The 16093-nt window shown below is 38.9% G+C and overlaps 1 protein-coding gene across 2 annotated transcripts in view; it reads right to left on the bottom strand.

Moving 5' to 3' along the window:
- Window positions 1-16093, bottom strand: part of ST3GAL6 (ST3 beta-galactoside alpha-2,3-sialyltransferase 6) — an 84999-nt gene that overhangs the window by 47966 nt on the left and 20940 nt on the right. Inside the window, exon 3 of one of the 2 annotated variants that reach the window (XM_056497497.1) lies at window positions 11842-11943. The exons of the other annotated variant lie outside the window; for it this stretch is intronic. The gene's annotated coding sequence lies outside the window, so the exon portion shown is untranslated. The remainder of the gene's footprint in view (window positions 1-11841; window positions 11944-16093) is intronic. 2 annotated transcript variants of the gene reach the window in all.

Here is a 16093-nt window from a genome sequence, read left to right on the forward strand (position 1 = left end):
AGCTCATGGACCAGACTTTTCTTTTTTACTGCTCTGCTCCTGTTCCAGATGGAAGCTAGACCTGACCCTTGTGAATATGATCAATAGGCCAATATCCAAGCCATGTGCAATCTTAGTACAATGCTCCTTCTATTTCAATGTTTACCCATTTCATACATGCAAGTGGAAGACAAGAACTGATTTTGCAATTTATTAAAAGCCATCTGTCAGTTAACTCACCATCAGTTAATTCATCATAAAATCCCTCATTGTATGGAAACAGGAAGCGCCACTTCCAGCAGCCCAAGCCACCTGCTCACAGCCTCTGTTTTTTGGGGAGTGGTTGTTTTTGATTTGGACACATCATTGAAACCTGGCCTTTCTTGTCTGCAGCTAAAATATAATGGTACAAGAAAAGGTCTGTCACTGAAATGTTATTATAGAAACACTACTGGGAATTGTGCCATGACCAATTTTAACTTCCCAGATACTATTTGGGAAACAAATGCTTCTAATAATAAACTTGAGCCCAGCTAGCCATGTGTGTAATAGCTGTCAGATTCCGTCTCAGTAGTCACTGAGACAAAAAGAGACAACCTCAAATTAGTAAGTAATGATGATACAAAAAAAGAACTGGTCATAGAAAACTGTACTGCACTGAGTACTCAGCAACTGTTTCCATTTCCACGGACAGAATAACAAACACAAGCAAAGGGCAAACTGTCAAATTAGGGAAACTCGCTAGCAAATTCACCTGGACTGAAGAGCTGGAAGACTGGACTTGGAAGGAGATTGGAATAGATCTAGAACAAAGATACAAAAACTATCCCAGTGTATATATTCCAGGCAGGAAAAAAAATCTTATGGGAAACACTTTAGACCTGAATAAATAGGGGTGAAAGAAACACTTCAGAGAGGTTCTTAGGAATCAGAAATAGTAAACAATCCTGGTCAACCAATATAACTTTTGAGTAGAGATGCATAGGGTTGAGGCCAGTTTTGTCAAAAGTCAAATGAGCTGGAACATGCAAAAGATGATTGAAGTAAGCAAGAAATAAATCTTCAACCACTCACAGAGTGGAGAATATGTCGTAGATAGTATTTTCCTAGTAGAGGCAGGGAAGCAATAATGCAAATGTGCAAAACTCTCTGTGGTGCTTCCCCCAGAACACAGCGTATGGTCTGTGCTCTCACACTCTAGAAGGAAGCAGTTCTGGAGAAGATACGGAGAAAGGTTACGTGGAGCAGGGACAGTCTGTCTTGTGAGAGTAGCTAAACAATGCTGGCAGGAGAACAAAGGAATACAAACTGACTGTGAGTTTAACAAATTCCCTGCCATGGCTGAAACCTGCAGATTTGTTAGTACACTTGCCATGCTTTCTGCCCCTCTGTGTTTGGCACATTATCCTTTGGCTCTTTGGCCTTTTCCTACAACCCTCAAGTTCGTTGTAAAGCACTTGAAAAGACCCTTGGCACAACATAAATTGGTGGGGTATGAAGGAGATGTTTTATGGACATTTTTGAACAACAAACTCACTGTGCAAATTTGCATGGCCATGCCTCATAGGGTGGGATTTATCCCATATCATTTGAAGCCAAATGCATTTCACCTTTTTCCTTCCCTTAAAAGCTGGAAAGGCTAAGTCAGAACACTTACAAATACACACACAAAAAAAAGAAAGCTTTTTGTAACTGGACAGTGCTTGTAGTAACCCAGCTGATAAAAGGCTGCAAACTCTGTAACACCTTCTGTTACAGAAATATAACCAGAATTAAGCAGCTTTCAGTTATATTACTCTCTCCCTGGCATAGCAGATGTTTGTATCATTACTTGTACTTTTGAACTGGGTATGACCATGTGGAAGTATCTTATCACCAGCAAGTACAGGTGAAACCCAGCTGCCACTGCAACAGAAGCAGTAAAAACCAGGCACTGCTCCTCTGTTATTCACAGCTAAAAGCAGAATCCACCTCATTGCCTATTTTAACAAGCACTTATTTTTTTCCTCTGAAGATTCTTTTTGCGGTTGTTTAGTTTTGTTTCTTCTTTTCTGTTTTAGTAATTGGGAAGCTCAGTTTTCTTTAACTTTGTTATGAATCTGCTCTGAACCAGGCATATAGGAAGAAGGAAAAGATAATTACAGAATTAAATTACCTGTAACAGACAGTTTTATTTTGCCAGTTTATGCAGTTGTGCCATGAGCTAGACCAATATGGGTAGTGCAGTATTTGGGATGGTCAGAAGTCTCTGTTTAAATTAACTTTAATGTACATATGTGATAGTTATTTCAAAATAATTCCACCTAAATAAATAGCTCTGTTAAGGATTTCCCATTACCATGCTTGGTAGGAGCTGCTGGTACCCCCACAGCAAACAAAGACAACCTTGGTGGAGTGTTGCTGGTGAGATTTGCTTAAATATATCCTTAGAGCTGAATTAATAAACCAGAGAATGCTTTATAAAGTGAACATCTACCTTTAGGAGACAGAAAGTTTGATCCAAAGTCCACAGTAAAGTCCACATCCCACAAGTAGATTTGTTCTTGCAACTCTCATAATGTTGAAGAGTCATGACCATAAACATGACAATTACCCCACTGCTATTGTGCCACTGTTGCAGGCAAGAAATCACAAGCAGTGATTTACAAGAGAGCATAGCAGAGCAGAATCTGAATCATTGATGCTGCAAGTCAAAAGGTCCACTTTATTGGAGGGAAGGGTCCTGTGACCTTTGCAGAAGAGTCAAATAGCAAAGGAGCTAACAGTTGTAGAAGTTACATGCCTTTCATTTTTTGACAGAAGCAAAGATGGTCTTTGCAGAAGTCATACCAAGGATTAAAGACTTATTTTCAGAAAGAAGAGTACTCATAAGATTTTATCTTGTCCAGGCTGAGCTTTTTTGCCTTTACTCTTTCCCATGTTTCTAGTTTTCTATTCCAACAGGCTGTTCTGTTTCTCCAGTGTTTAGTCACTGCTTGTCAAGTGTTTCAGCATGGTAGGTAACACAGCCTGCTTTCTGAACAGGTTTTCTTCCATCTAAAATGCAAACTGGATAATTACGAAACTACACCAAATTAACTATCACTTCTTACTAGAACTTGCCTGATTATTTTATATTATCTTAAGATTTATCAAAATGTCTTTCAGTGTTAAGAAGTTTTTGCAAAGTCAACACAAATGAATGATGTCATATGGCATTCTAAGTGGAAACTTTTTGCTTTTTACTAACAAAAAAGCTGATTTGTTTGGCCTCTTCAAAACACACGCTCAGGCATGTCTTCAACCAAGACAGTAAATTGCTCCCACATAAATGATGACACACATCTTGATTTTTCAGGTCTCAAGACCGGTAGGCAAAGACAGAAGAAGAAGACAAAGCTATATGAAGGGAAAGAAAAAGGGTGACCTAAGAAAACCCCAAAATTGTTGTAAAGGGGTTGGTTTGACCTTTTTGAAACTGCAAAATTGTAGTTAATTTTTTCAACAAATATTACCTGCTTTTTGACAGTAACTTTTATCTATGTGCATAGTGTCTGGACAAAGAGGGTTTGGGCCAACACTGCAGTTCAATTCAGACACATCATGATTCAGATCAGTCTTCAGTTGCTGCGATCAGTGTGTTCTGTGGACAATTGTTGGCTGGCTCAGAGAGCATTTCAGAGCTCAGGAATAAGATCAGGACAAGCTGTAGCTGGAAAACTGAGGAAGGGGATCAGTTTAGTTCTAAGCTGATCAGATGTGGGACAGAAAAGAGACATGCCTGGGAAGCAGTCTGGAACCAGGCAGACCCCAGGATGAAAGATGCCCCACTTTGGAGTAAGCAAAATTATTTGATCAGTATGTTTGATAATTATGCCTGTAGAAAAGGAACAGACATTGAAATTACCAATGTAAAGAGAAATAAACCATCTTGACTTTTCTTCCCCATCTTAGTTTATAATGCAATTCTTATTGTTATTGGTTCTTACTTTCAGCTAGAGAAGCTGCTTTTTTCACAAAATTGGTATGGGTTTCTTAGCAGGTTTCACCTATACAGGATGGTGAGGCTCACATTTAACTGGGTTGATGAGTGTGTTTTATCATCTGTGGGGATACAATGGTCATGATACAGCAGTGTTGAAACGACAAAACAAACCCCAAACTTATTAATACATTACAATTTTTCTGCTATTTATCAGTATGCCAGGAGTCTCAGCTGCATCTAATGGTTTATCTTGCTACATGTCTTATTACAAAACACAGTATGGTCAATAACAAATTTGCCAAAAAATTATTATGCAAACAGCAAAAGACCCAAACCTAATTATCAGAAGTAACAGCACAGTTTTAGACTAATTAAGTATGTTAGATAAGTTTGTCTGTTTGTCCTGTTCTTCTGTTGCCTACAAGAAAATACTGATTCTGTAAATTTGCTAACTTGTAATTACTTGCAGTAATTGTAGCAATTTTGTAGGAAAAGTTACAGGTGAATTTGCAGCATCTTGATTCAAAATTCATTTGGCTCAAATCTGAATCTAATCACTAAAAAAAAAAAAATTAACAACAAACCCCCAAAACACCAAGGGAAACAAGCTCAGTATTTAGTTAGAGTTTTGTTCAAAAATGGACCTTGACTGCTTAGAATACTGTAACATTTGCAGAGAGAGTTCACTTGGGAAAGTATGATGGTGTGTAGTGTGTAGGTGTAGTGTGTAGTGTGTAGGTATGGGTACTGCTGGAGTGGGAAGTGCTAAGCCAAGTACTAAGAGAGAGTTCACCAGTGAAACTTGGAAACAGCAAATGAAATTACTCAGATTTTCAAGAGCTGCCAAACATTTGTAGAAAAGCATTGCTAGGGTGACCTACCAAGCATTTGTCACACTCCCTAAAGTCCTGAGAAAGAAATCGCTGAAATACACTGTTAATGTAAATAGCTACAAAACCAGTCCAAGTTTTCAGTGTTTGAGTAACTCAATGAGTGTGAAGTTGCACTTATAATCCCTACAAATGACAACACCTTCAGAAAACAAGCTTGGTGTGGTCTGTGCCACTTGACCCAGCTGGCTGCTAATACCAACAGTGAAAGCCCATAAACACCATCTCCAGAACACCAGCAGCTTTTCAAGTGCTTCTTGCCACACACACCTCAAGAAAGGAGGAACTGCAATGAACTGAAAAGAAAAAAAAGAAAAAAAAAAAAAAGGCAGATAGTTTGTTTCTCTCTTGTAGTCTTGGTGCACTGTTTGGCCAGCACAGCTTCACAACCCAGGTATTTCTGTTTGAGCTTGGATTTCCCAGGAATGTCCACAGCAGGTGGCTGATCAGCTGTACTGAATAGCCAAGGTTTAAAGGAACTAACAGAGGCAAAACTTAATAGTCCTGGCTATTAACATTCACCCATGGAGGAGAAGTTCTGAACGTTTCTACCCAGGAAGTGGTCACATTTAAGAAACAGCTGAAAAAGCCTAAGCTCTTCTTGATCTATCTCATCTACTGGATCATGCTTCAGCTCTCTGTAATAAAACCACAAGACACAATCATGGGACACAGTGAAGCACCCACTTAAGGAACCACACACATACACTCATTTTCCCCTCTCCTCTCTTCATTATGGCCATTTTGGGTTTTAAATCAGGTCTCTTGGTTAAGGTACAGCTGGAATGATGCAAATTTCTTAGCAGTTGAAGAGAAAATGAACAGAGAAGTCTAGTAAAGCTATTCTAGTTACTCCACAAATAAAAAACTACTCTCACTATGCACCAATTTTTTTAAATTTGTGACTTCCTTATTTACTCATACATGAGCTGCAAGATACCTCTAATCTTGGGCAACTATTTTCTGTGTGGATGCCTTTTCAGTAGTCTTGTTCTCTTCCATATTTTCTTACCAAGCTCCCTCCTTTCTGTTCTGCACTAAAGTATGCCCATTCCCATACTTTCATTTTTCTCCTCAAGTGGCTTATCCTTTTTCCCTCCCTGTGAAAAGAATGATATGTCCACAAAAGGCTTCTCTCCTTCTTCAGTCTTCTTTTCACTACCCACATCCCTGACTTCTGTCCAACTCTTTGGTAACTTGGAAGGAGATTCTCCTGATCCCAGGATCTACCCTTCAAAAAAGCCCATCGATACAAAAGAGAAAAATATCCTAAAGAATTCTGAAAATGCTTTTGTTGTATGGTACCGGATCTGCGAGCCTGATCTAAAACACTGAAAGCCTCCTGCAAACCACTGGAACACTTACTCTGATTTGGACTGAAAGTTAGGTTTTACAAAGGGGAACAAAAGAAGCAGCCTTCTATAGACCAGCTCTTCTGCAAGTCAGCAAGCAGAAGGCTTGGGATGCTGCACCCCTATGTGAGCAGTTCTTGCTGGAAGGGGGATCGGGGGGTGGGGGTGGAAAAGGAAAAAAACTTATTTTGAGGTAGCTAGCTCTTCCCAAAGCCAATGTCTGAGAAGGTCTGCCTTTGCACAATTGTCCTAATCCACTGTTGATTTCGCTGACATCCTTTCCATTTTGATCAATGTAACTTTCTTCAAGGTCTAAATGGAAAAAGATTACTTCTTCATGCATTTATTTACCTTCAGAATATCAACAATGATCCTCAGGCTCCATAGACGAGGACAGCTGGCCAAGTTTTGTGTCTACCCACTTAAACTCTTTACTCTGACTTGGTTGTATTGATTTAGCTAAAGTAGACTAACAATCTGAAATTAAATTAACCACTGATAATAGACTGAACTAGCTTCAACTCCTGCTGACTTAGGAAAAATAACCACAAACAGTACGTGCATTGATTAAAATAAATTGATTGAGTCACACTAATGCAACTGTCTTGATGATCTTGGTTTCTAAATCCTGCATTATTTAAGAAGTGCCATGTCACAGGCTTTTTTCTAGAAAAATGCAAATAAAACAATTGTCTCAGAAGACTTTTCTAATTAGAGTCCCTGTGGTGATCACCTGAAAAAAGATCACAAGGTGGAATGAAAAGAGATATAAGGCATAGAAGATGTTATACTTAAAGCCTAACACTGCTTGGTAAAGTAGTGCTTTTGTGTCATTTCATTAACTGGGATTATGCACTTGCTGCACTATGTCAGCCAGACTGCTGGTGAAAATATTTAATAATGTTTACTTCTGATCTAGGCACTTTCCAGTCTGCATCAATAAAAACTGAATAATGGCAGAACTAGAAGAAGAACAACTGAGTTTAACATGTCTGGGTTAAAGTAGTTTTTTACTGAGATCTCATGCTATGATAATAAACACACATGCAACAAAAACATGGTTCTACACAGTTTCTCTATCACACCATGTGGTTTCACATATTGCCACATATTATTCCATGGCCATATGCATGCAGCACATACTAAAAAACCTGAGTTAATGTACACTGATGAGATACCTGATCTAGTAGGAGAGTAGAAAGAGCAGAGGGAACAAAGGTGATCTGAAGAAAAAACACGATAGGAAGAGACACAGCAAAGAAAGAAAACTATGATAGGAGGAAAACGTGCATGAACTGAAGATGTATTAGAAGAATAAGACTGAATTACGAGAAGAAAACAGTAAGATACTCCAGAATTTCTTCAATAATAACACTTGAATTACTATAAAAATAATTAACACATCACCCAAATTGTTACTAGGGCTGGAACTGTCAGTCCTCTTTGGATACCTATACAATTCACTTTTCACTTCTGAAAACTTTACCTGGGATAGAGGCTGCTTTCTGCTGGCATTAGAAACATCTTGTCTACCTGGTGCTTACTATTTCAGGGAACATTATGCCACATGGGCTCTCAGCCTGTAAGGTCCCTACATCACTGCAGATTGCTTATGTGATCTAACATTATACAGCAATACGTAGGCCAAGATTAGGGTATGTCTTGGAGTATATACAACCCCTGGCTTAGACCTGAATTCTGCTGTCCAAAAGGTGACCCCTCTGTATTTGAACACTTGCATACTATAGCCACAGACTGGTTATGAAATAGCCACACAGGATCAAGAATAAAACAACCAGCCCTCTCTCTCTCTCTTTGCTCCCTCATACATATTTTGTAGGCATAAATAAACTGTGAAGAGTGGCTAGAACATCTTGCATTCTAATACTTGCCTTGCTGGGGACTCTGGTGTGACCACAAGAAAGTTACATCTGATATAACCCTGATTTCAAGTTTCCCCATCCTTAAAACTGTAGCCTTCTCTATCTTGTTAGCAGTTTTTCTAACTGCTGTTGCTTTCCTTTTGTTCCTAAGGAATGAAAGCAATTTAGATTCCTTAGTATGCTCTTCAAAAAAACCCTGCCCCAAAACCCCACACCCAGACTTCAAACCCAAGAGGGATCTTAAGACAGGTTAAGACAGCCTTCAGACCAGTGTAACTTGGGCTGGCTGCAGTAGTTAAAGTTTATAGACAAGATCTTAGTTGAACAAAAGAGGCTTATCCCAAGTCCTATCTGGAATTTCTGTCTCCACTTTTATTTCAGGTGAATGCCAACATAAATTCATCACATGCCACCTTCTGATGTACAAATGTATGCTTCAGCTTTTGGACAATGATAAAATAGGGATGTATGCATACAACTTTAACTTCTATATGGAGAAATAAAGAATATTGGTCTAATTAATTTAGTATCTTCAGATTTGGTTTAACCTGAATATTGGAGAATGGAAACAAAGCATAGATGCAGTCAGGATACTCCTTTCCTATATAGGGCTTACATGGTACCAAGGCCTAACCCTGAACTCTGGTGCTTTGGAGTATGTGGCATGACTGGTTGCAGACCTGCTGGGAGGCCCACATGCGTTACCTCCCTCTGCAAGGCTCAGTGGAGAGAAAATGCTGACAGAGGTTTTGCATTTTACCATTTAGATATGTGTGGCTTTTAGGCTACAGCAAGTCCATCAAGGAGATTTTGGAACCAATTCATGCAGACCCCAACTTTACTATCATGAATGCTGCCAATCACAGAGAAAGAGCCCTCAAGAATAGATTAAAAAGAGGATGGTTATATGCTGTACTTCCTCACAGCTCTCAGCAACATTCACTTTTAATCTTTCAGAGTCATGAGAGTGCCTGGATCATGGCTGGTATTTTGCAAGAGCTGTTTTGACACACATGTGGCCCTACAAAGAAATCTGGATGTTTCCTTAAGGAAGCAATCATTCATTCACACATATGCTGCTCCAAGAAGTGTTTTATCCCCACATCCTACAAAATGTGATCTCCTAATGGCTGTAGAGAAGACTCATTATCATTCCTTGAGATTACAGCAACAAGAAGGTCCATTCATATTCCTAGGAAGAATTACTGGAAATACCATCTTTCACTGGTGCTGAAAAGCAATTTAAAAGGACAATAATGCTACTCCACGTTGCTAAATAGTGTAATATCTGCTTCTCTGTCTGAAGGCTAACTCGTGCAATCACATGACTACACATAACCTTCATCTGCTGTAATAAAAGTAGTCTTTCATGAGCCTTATTAAAGATCTAAAGCTGAAAAATCTGACCCTCCCCCAGGCAAGATGGCAAATAGAGAAGAACCCTAAGTTATTAGGTATTTTAAATAAATCTTGTGACTTTGAATGATCTTTGAATGATCTTTGGGTGGCTTGGGCAATGTTGCATCTCCTAACCATTTCTTAAACTCTGCTGATAATCGCCATGGCCAAGTACAAATTTTACAGGCAATCTCATTTTAAGGGAATTGTGTGGAATTGTGTACCTTCCAGCATGTTTGCACCAGGAGGCCTCATTTCCAACTGCACAGTGCAGAACTGTAATTGCCATTTGAGCAAACAAAACAGCAGACACTGCATCACATATTTTCTTTCCATCTCATTGTTTCTATTTTACTTTATGGGGAAGTGCAGTATCTAGAACTGAATAACTACTGCAATGGATGGCCTGCTGCTCAAATAATGAAGGCTGAGGTCTAGAGACTCTGGATTTCTACATTCAGCTCTGCAAGATTTGAAAATTATGAAGTCAGAAGCAGCCAAACATATTCCTTAGTTATGACTACTATTAATATCTAGTGTATTGTATAGCTCAGAAGACACTGGATCCAGAGCCCTATAATATTACACATTGCATAAATGCAGAACAGGAAGCCTGGCTCAGTCCCCAGGGTCTTACTGCTGAATGACTCAAAGAGTAATTTTTGGATACCCAGCTGGCAACACATTCTGCCAGTGTTCAGAAGTCCCAGGAGGAAATAGCTCTCAGCAGGAAGAGCCAGGGCTGCAGGTCCTCAGCATCTGTGCATATGAGACTTAAGAAGTGAACACATTCTAAGATCCCATGGCCAGTGTTTCTGGTTAGCAATAGTTTTTTAAAGATGTATGGTCAGACAGCATGAATCCAAGTTGTTTTAACAGTGCTTAGGAAATGTCCCAGACATTGAAGCTTGCAGCATTAGCAAACATTCTGAAAATGTTGGTAGTTGTCCTCGTACTCATCAGAATGTAATGTGAAACAGAACTCACCTACATTCTGCAAAGGGTTCATTAATCACTGCTCAGTCTTTACAGTTAATATGATTGGGACAACATGCCTTAAGAACACTAATTAAAAAAATATGAATGACCAATTTTTCGTCAGCTAATGTACCCCATATACTATCCAGGTTGTTATAATGAAACAACAGCAAACATGAAAAACACAACAAACAAGCCAGAAAAACAGTGTGAGTCCCAAAATGCTGCTGTTTCTCTTCACGCCTGCACTAAGCAGTGCAACCATATGCTGAAAGTTGGGGGGTGAAGGCTTTTTACCAAACCTGCACAACAGAATGTAAAAAGCAGAGAGTATCATGACAGAGTCACTTCTTAATGGGAAGATAGGTGATTACCCCAATTTCTCAAGGGCTATAATGTATATCAACAAGCCTTGCCAAAAAAAATGTTTGGACTCCACTCTCCCTGGATCCTACCGTGCTAAGCCTACTGAAGGCTTTGGATTCAGTTGAATTTGTGTCTCTTTCTTTTTCCTTTTTCTTTCTTTTATTTAGGAATTCAAGCCTCTCTGAGATTGTGTTCCAGTTAATGTTGTTTCATTTTTTGTCTGTACCCAGAAAAGAGGCCAGCATTTCTTATTTAATTACTGGGGATTTTGCTTCGGATTACACTGAAGCTAATTATTCTGTAGGTTTAGCCTCAGATATCCCATGCACTCAACTATTTAATGCATTTTAGTCCCTCACATTACAGTGCCAATACAATGTAACACTGTTTGCAGCGCAGGCACATGAAATAGCTGTTTCTGTAGTGGATGCTCCTTCACAGGTGCTCAGCAAACATGGCAGCTGAAGAACTGGGGTCTGCATAAAGACCTCCCAGAGAGCCTCTGAAAGGTATCTTTTTCAGTAGATGCATATGACTAGCTTTCATATAGTCTGAGTTAAGCATTCAAGGTTTTGAAAACAGAGGTCACAGAGCAAAATAACTGCTGTGTGAAATTAGCTGAATATGCTGTCACTCAGCCACATACATTTTTGACAATAACAAGTCAAAACCGTCAGCTTGCTTCTCTCCCAATGCTACTGCCTTGTCCTTTCTCCTAACACTAACGAGTTACCCTGTGGTATTGTTTTAACAAAAGGTCAAGCTGATCTTCAAAAAGAAAATAAAAAGTCACTAAGTATATGGTTAACAAGAAAAATATATCTTATAGTTTCCTTTGATGAAAGTAACTAGTGATTTATAATATAAAAGGAAGAGAAACTTATATTTAGAAAGCAGTGATGCTATTTTTTCTGATCAAGTTTAATGTTGCCAGCAACATTTTCCTGAATATATGCATGGCTTCCTCTGAAAAATGTGTGGTGGGTTTGACAAACTTCGTGCCTACAAAGCTTTCCAGAACCTCTATTTACCTTTTTCACAAGCGGCAGAGTGTGCATTGCTCCTCCACGTATTTGATCTGTCACCTTCCTTCTAGCTTCAGCATTTTTTCAGAACCTTTCATCTGAGCAGAGCTGTAAAAAAGAACAAAAATAGCAAGGTATATGCTGTCTCATGGTTATGTTCAGCAAAACTTGAGCACCAAGTATAAAATGTATCCTATTTGTCATTTATGGTTGCAATTATGCATGTGATACAGGATGTGGCTTCTAATCTCTGGGGCAGATTCAACAGCTTACACAGGTCTTCCTTGTAAGGTAAGACATGCAGCTGCAGGTGAGCTCCAGCTACAGAGATAAACATTCCTCAGACTGAGAAAAAGCAAAAACGATAAGCATGAAAGCAACTCTGAGGTTGATACTTCTTCCTCTCCACCCTTTCCTGCCAGTACAAAAAAGTCCAACTGTGTGATATGAATGACAGTTTTTCAGCCACTCCATTTTTGACATAAAATAAGACTGATTTTGTGACATTCAAGCCTGAGATAGTATATTTCTGTAGTGGAAGGCACCAGCAAAGTACAGCACCATCCATGAAGACTTCTTAACATTGGTGCTAAACAGTGTGGCAATAAATTCTGATATCAGATTAATGTAACTACATCACGTTTTGTTTACTTCATCATAACATCAATGGACCTGAATGAGGTAGGCACTGTGAAAAATTTAGAGATTGAAGCTCATACTCCTCTTATTTTAAAATAATAGCAAATAAATTGATATCCATACACCTTTGGTATTCTAAAAGATTTTGGGTAAGGTACAGCTGGAATTTCTAAATTAACTTCTAGCTGATCTTAAGGACAGTTCTTCAATAAAGCCAGAGGAAGAGAATACAAATAGAGTAATAAAACACAAATGTATTACTAAATAAATCATTGGTGGTTTTGTCTCCTGCAGAAACAACTGGAGAATTGCCTAGAAGGGATGAGAATGTCAGACTATTCCCTGCTGACCCCAGAAAGCAGCCACATGGGACAGAGAGAATCACAAAATCATAGAATGGTTTGGGTTGGAAGGGACTGTAAAGATCATCTACTTTCAAAAGCCCCGCCATGGGCAGGGACACCTTCCACTAGACCAAGTTGCTCAAAGCCAGGAATGGGGCATCCACATCTTCTCTGGGCAGCCCGTTCCACTGTCTCCAAAAGAAGGAAAATGTGTCAAAATCAACATGTCTGATGTAAGATGAAAATTTTCTAGTTAAAGGGTTTATAGTTTTTCCTTTTCCTTAGTGGGGTGCTTATACACCCATGCCAGTACCCTAGTATAAGAGCTTTATCAAAAATGGCCAAAAGCTCACGCTATGAATTAGAGACAAATGGGAATTCACCTTGACAAATAAAGCAAGTATTGAGTTCCATGCCCCAAAGCCTCAAAAGAGGCATGACATATATTCAAGACTTTCTAATTCTCCAACTCTGTCTTCTTGGAATTCCTTGTATAGTCAAGGATTCAGTTTACAAAAGTATAAACACCTTCTTCCAGTAAAGTCAACAAAACAAGCCATCTTTGAACTCCAGCCTTGCTTGTATCAGAGCGAATCTGAAACAACCCTGCTGTGTTCCGCAAGTTCCTTCCAACCAACAAAAAAAATAGAAGTCAGACTGTGGAGCTCAGGGCCCAGCCTGAGCTGGAAATGAGACAGATAAGTACTTTTAGCTCAAAAGAACAGCTCAATATGCTGACAATTCAATCACCTTCGCTTACTTCCTTGAACTGTCATCAGGCTCCAAACAGTGCTTATTTTAGTACTGGAATGGATTGCTGTAAGACACTTAGGAGAAATTGCCCTTTTAATTTGTTTTATTTTGGAAGTTATAGTCCATATTGACAGGCCATTTTGCTCCTGCAGAAGCATATAGCAGGGACAATGCTTTTATTGTGAACCTTCTATTTTCTCTTTCTGGCAAGCATCCTAGATTTTGTAATTTAATATTCCTGCCAAAAGCACTGGAAACATTTGAGAGGATCCTCATGGGATTAAGGACAAACTGTGGATTACATTCCTGGCATTCAACTACACTGGAAGCCATAATTTTTCTTGCTATCCCTGAATATTTGTGAGCTAACCAAATAAGAGCACAAGAGAATTAAGAGAAATTTGATGTTGTTTTACTCTTTCTTCTCAAACCATCCCAGGATCTAATGCACTTCTGCTCTTAGCCTAAGGAGTGTGTTTAGGTCAAGCAGATGTGTTTATGCTGATTAACCTTGCATATTAGCAAAGTGAGAGCAGATTGTGGTGTGGCTGAGGACATGATTTTCACTTTTTTTTTCCCTGCACACTAGAAAATGTGTACTCAGCCATGAATCCTGCATCCTGCTTCACAGATGTTGAGGGTCAGTGACTTAAGAACAGCCACAGTGAATCAGATCAACCCTATAAAAAGCTAGGCTCCTTCCTCTGACAGTGGCCAGTAATGGGTATTTTGGGAAAGAGTACAAAAAATGGGCAAGATTTACTCTTCTAATATATCATAGTGAGATCTGCTAATTCGCTGTCCAGGGGCAGACAGAGCCAGCAGCTTGTTTTACATCTGTGCATTTAAAAGCTTTTCTATGATTTTCTTAGTTCCTTTTCTAAGTTCACTTGCTCCCCTGGTTTCTGTAACACCCTGCACCTCTCAGTCTCAGTTTATGTTAACTGTGCTGTGTAAAAAGAACTGCTCTTTGCTTGCTTTAAGCCTGCTCCTGGTAATTTCTGCAGACACTCCGACTTCTTGTTCCGTGATAGAATAATCCTCTCCCTAATCACCCACAGACCATATGCTGAATACCAGGTCAGCAGCAGTGGAACCACAATCCTCTGTGGGGCAGCGGCTTGATTTACAAGTACAAAAGGAGACATAGAGACAAAACAATGAACATGAAGATAAAACATACGTTTTATCTTTTGCCATCACCCTACCCAGAATACGGAGAAAACTTTCAGAGAAAGAATTGCATTGAATCTCAACAGTTTCTGAACTCACTAAATAACAACCAAACCCTTCAGGGATCCAGTAGGTCTCCCTTGCAGAATAAGCCCAGGGTTTTGTACTTTAAACAAAGAAACTGCTCAAACTAATGGGTGACAGCTGTTAGAAGTTCACCTTCCAGTACTTCCAGAAGGGCTGGAAAACATGCTAGTGGAAAACATTTTTCAAAATCCAAAGACCTCAGCATTAAACAAGTCAATCAAATCTATCAAACTGTTCAATGCAAGCTGTAACCTGCTACTTGACTTGATGGAGAACTTGTCAAAAATTACACAAAAAAGTATACAGCAAGCATTAAAACATACAGAACTATGAATAGTTAAGTAATTTGTCTTTTACAAGTGTAAGTGGAATAACCAAGCTTCAGATAATATTGACTTCAAATTAGCAAGAAATCAGTCTGTTTAAAAGTTACAAGAAATAAAGAACCTTGCCTATTTTCTGTATTGTAAGATTATTCTTCAAGGAAGGTGTCTGCTCTCTAAAATGCTCACATTTTCAAGAAGCCCTCGACATCATCCAGTAGATAATATCACTATAGTCCTGATACAAAATTGCCATAGAAATCTAACAGGAATGAGTCAATATGTTTAAGAACAGTATCCTCTACAATTTCACAGTCTAATAGAGAGTGCTGTATATGATTTGAATTATCTAGAGAAATTTTACAACACTATTAAAAATAACTCACTTTTCTGTTACATTGGAAGTTCAAAGAATGCTCCACATGTTTACAGAACTTGATGCACAACTCTGAGGGAGCTTAATATTGTATGTCCAGTATCTCTTCTTATAGCTAAATATAACAAAAACAGATCACAGTGATAGAGAAGGGTCACACTGATACCAGGCTGAGGCAATGGAACAACTATTCAGCTAGTGCATCATTCCTATACCCTCCACTTTCCACTGTTAACAAATGAAGCCCTTTACCTGTTTAAGATAGAGACTGCAAAAACTAATGGATTAAAATCCACTTTAAAATCTAATTTTTTACTGAGCAACTCATCTTTATAACCTAAGAGCCTACCTTAAGAATAAACAGAAGCAAGTATGACCTCATGTCCCATGGTTTTCACATAGGCTTCTTTTTTAAAAATAAGGTCACCCTCTTATTTCTTCCTTTCATAGGTGAAGAGAGAATTTCTCCAAGGCCTTTTATTAAGAAATTTAGAGGGAAAAATTCTGTTTCCCCAGGAAACCAGGCTCCTGTGACAGGTCATATCTTACATTAGTGGAGAATG

Source organism: Oenanthe melanoleuca, chromosome 1 (assembly GCF_029582105.1).
Source record: "Oenanthe melanoleuca isolate GR-GAL-2019-014 chromosome 1, OMel1.0, whole genome shotgun sequence".
Classification (NCBI taxonomy): domain Eukaryota; kingdom Metazoa; phylum Chordata; class Aves; order Passeriformes; family Muscicapidae; genus Oenanthe; species Oenanthe melanoleuca.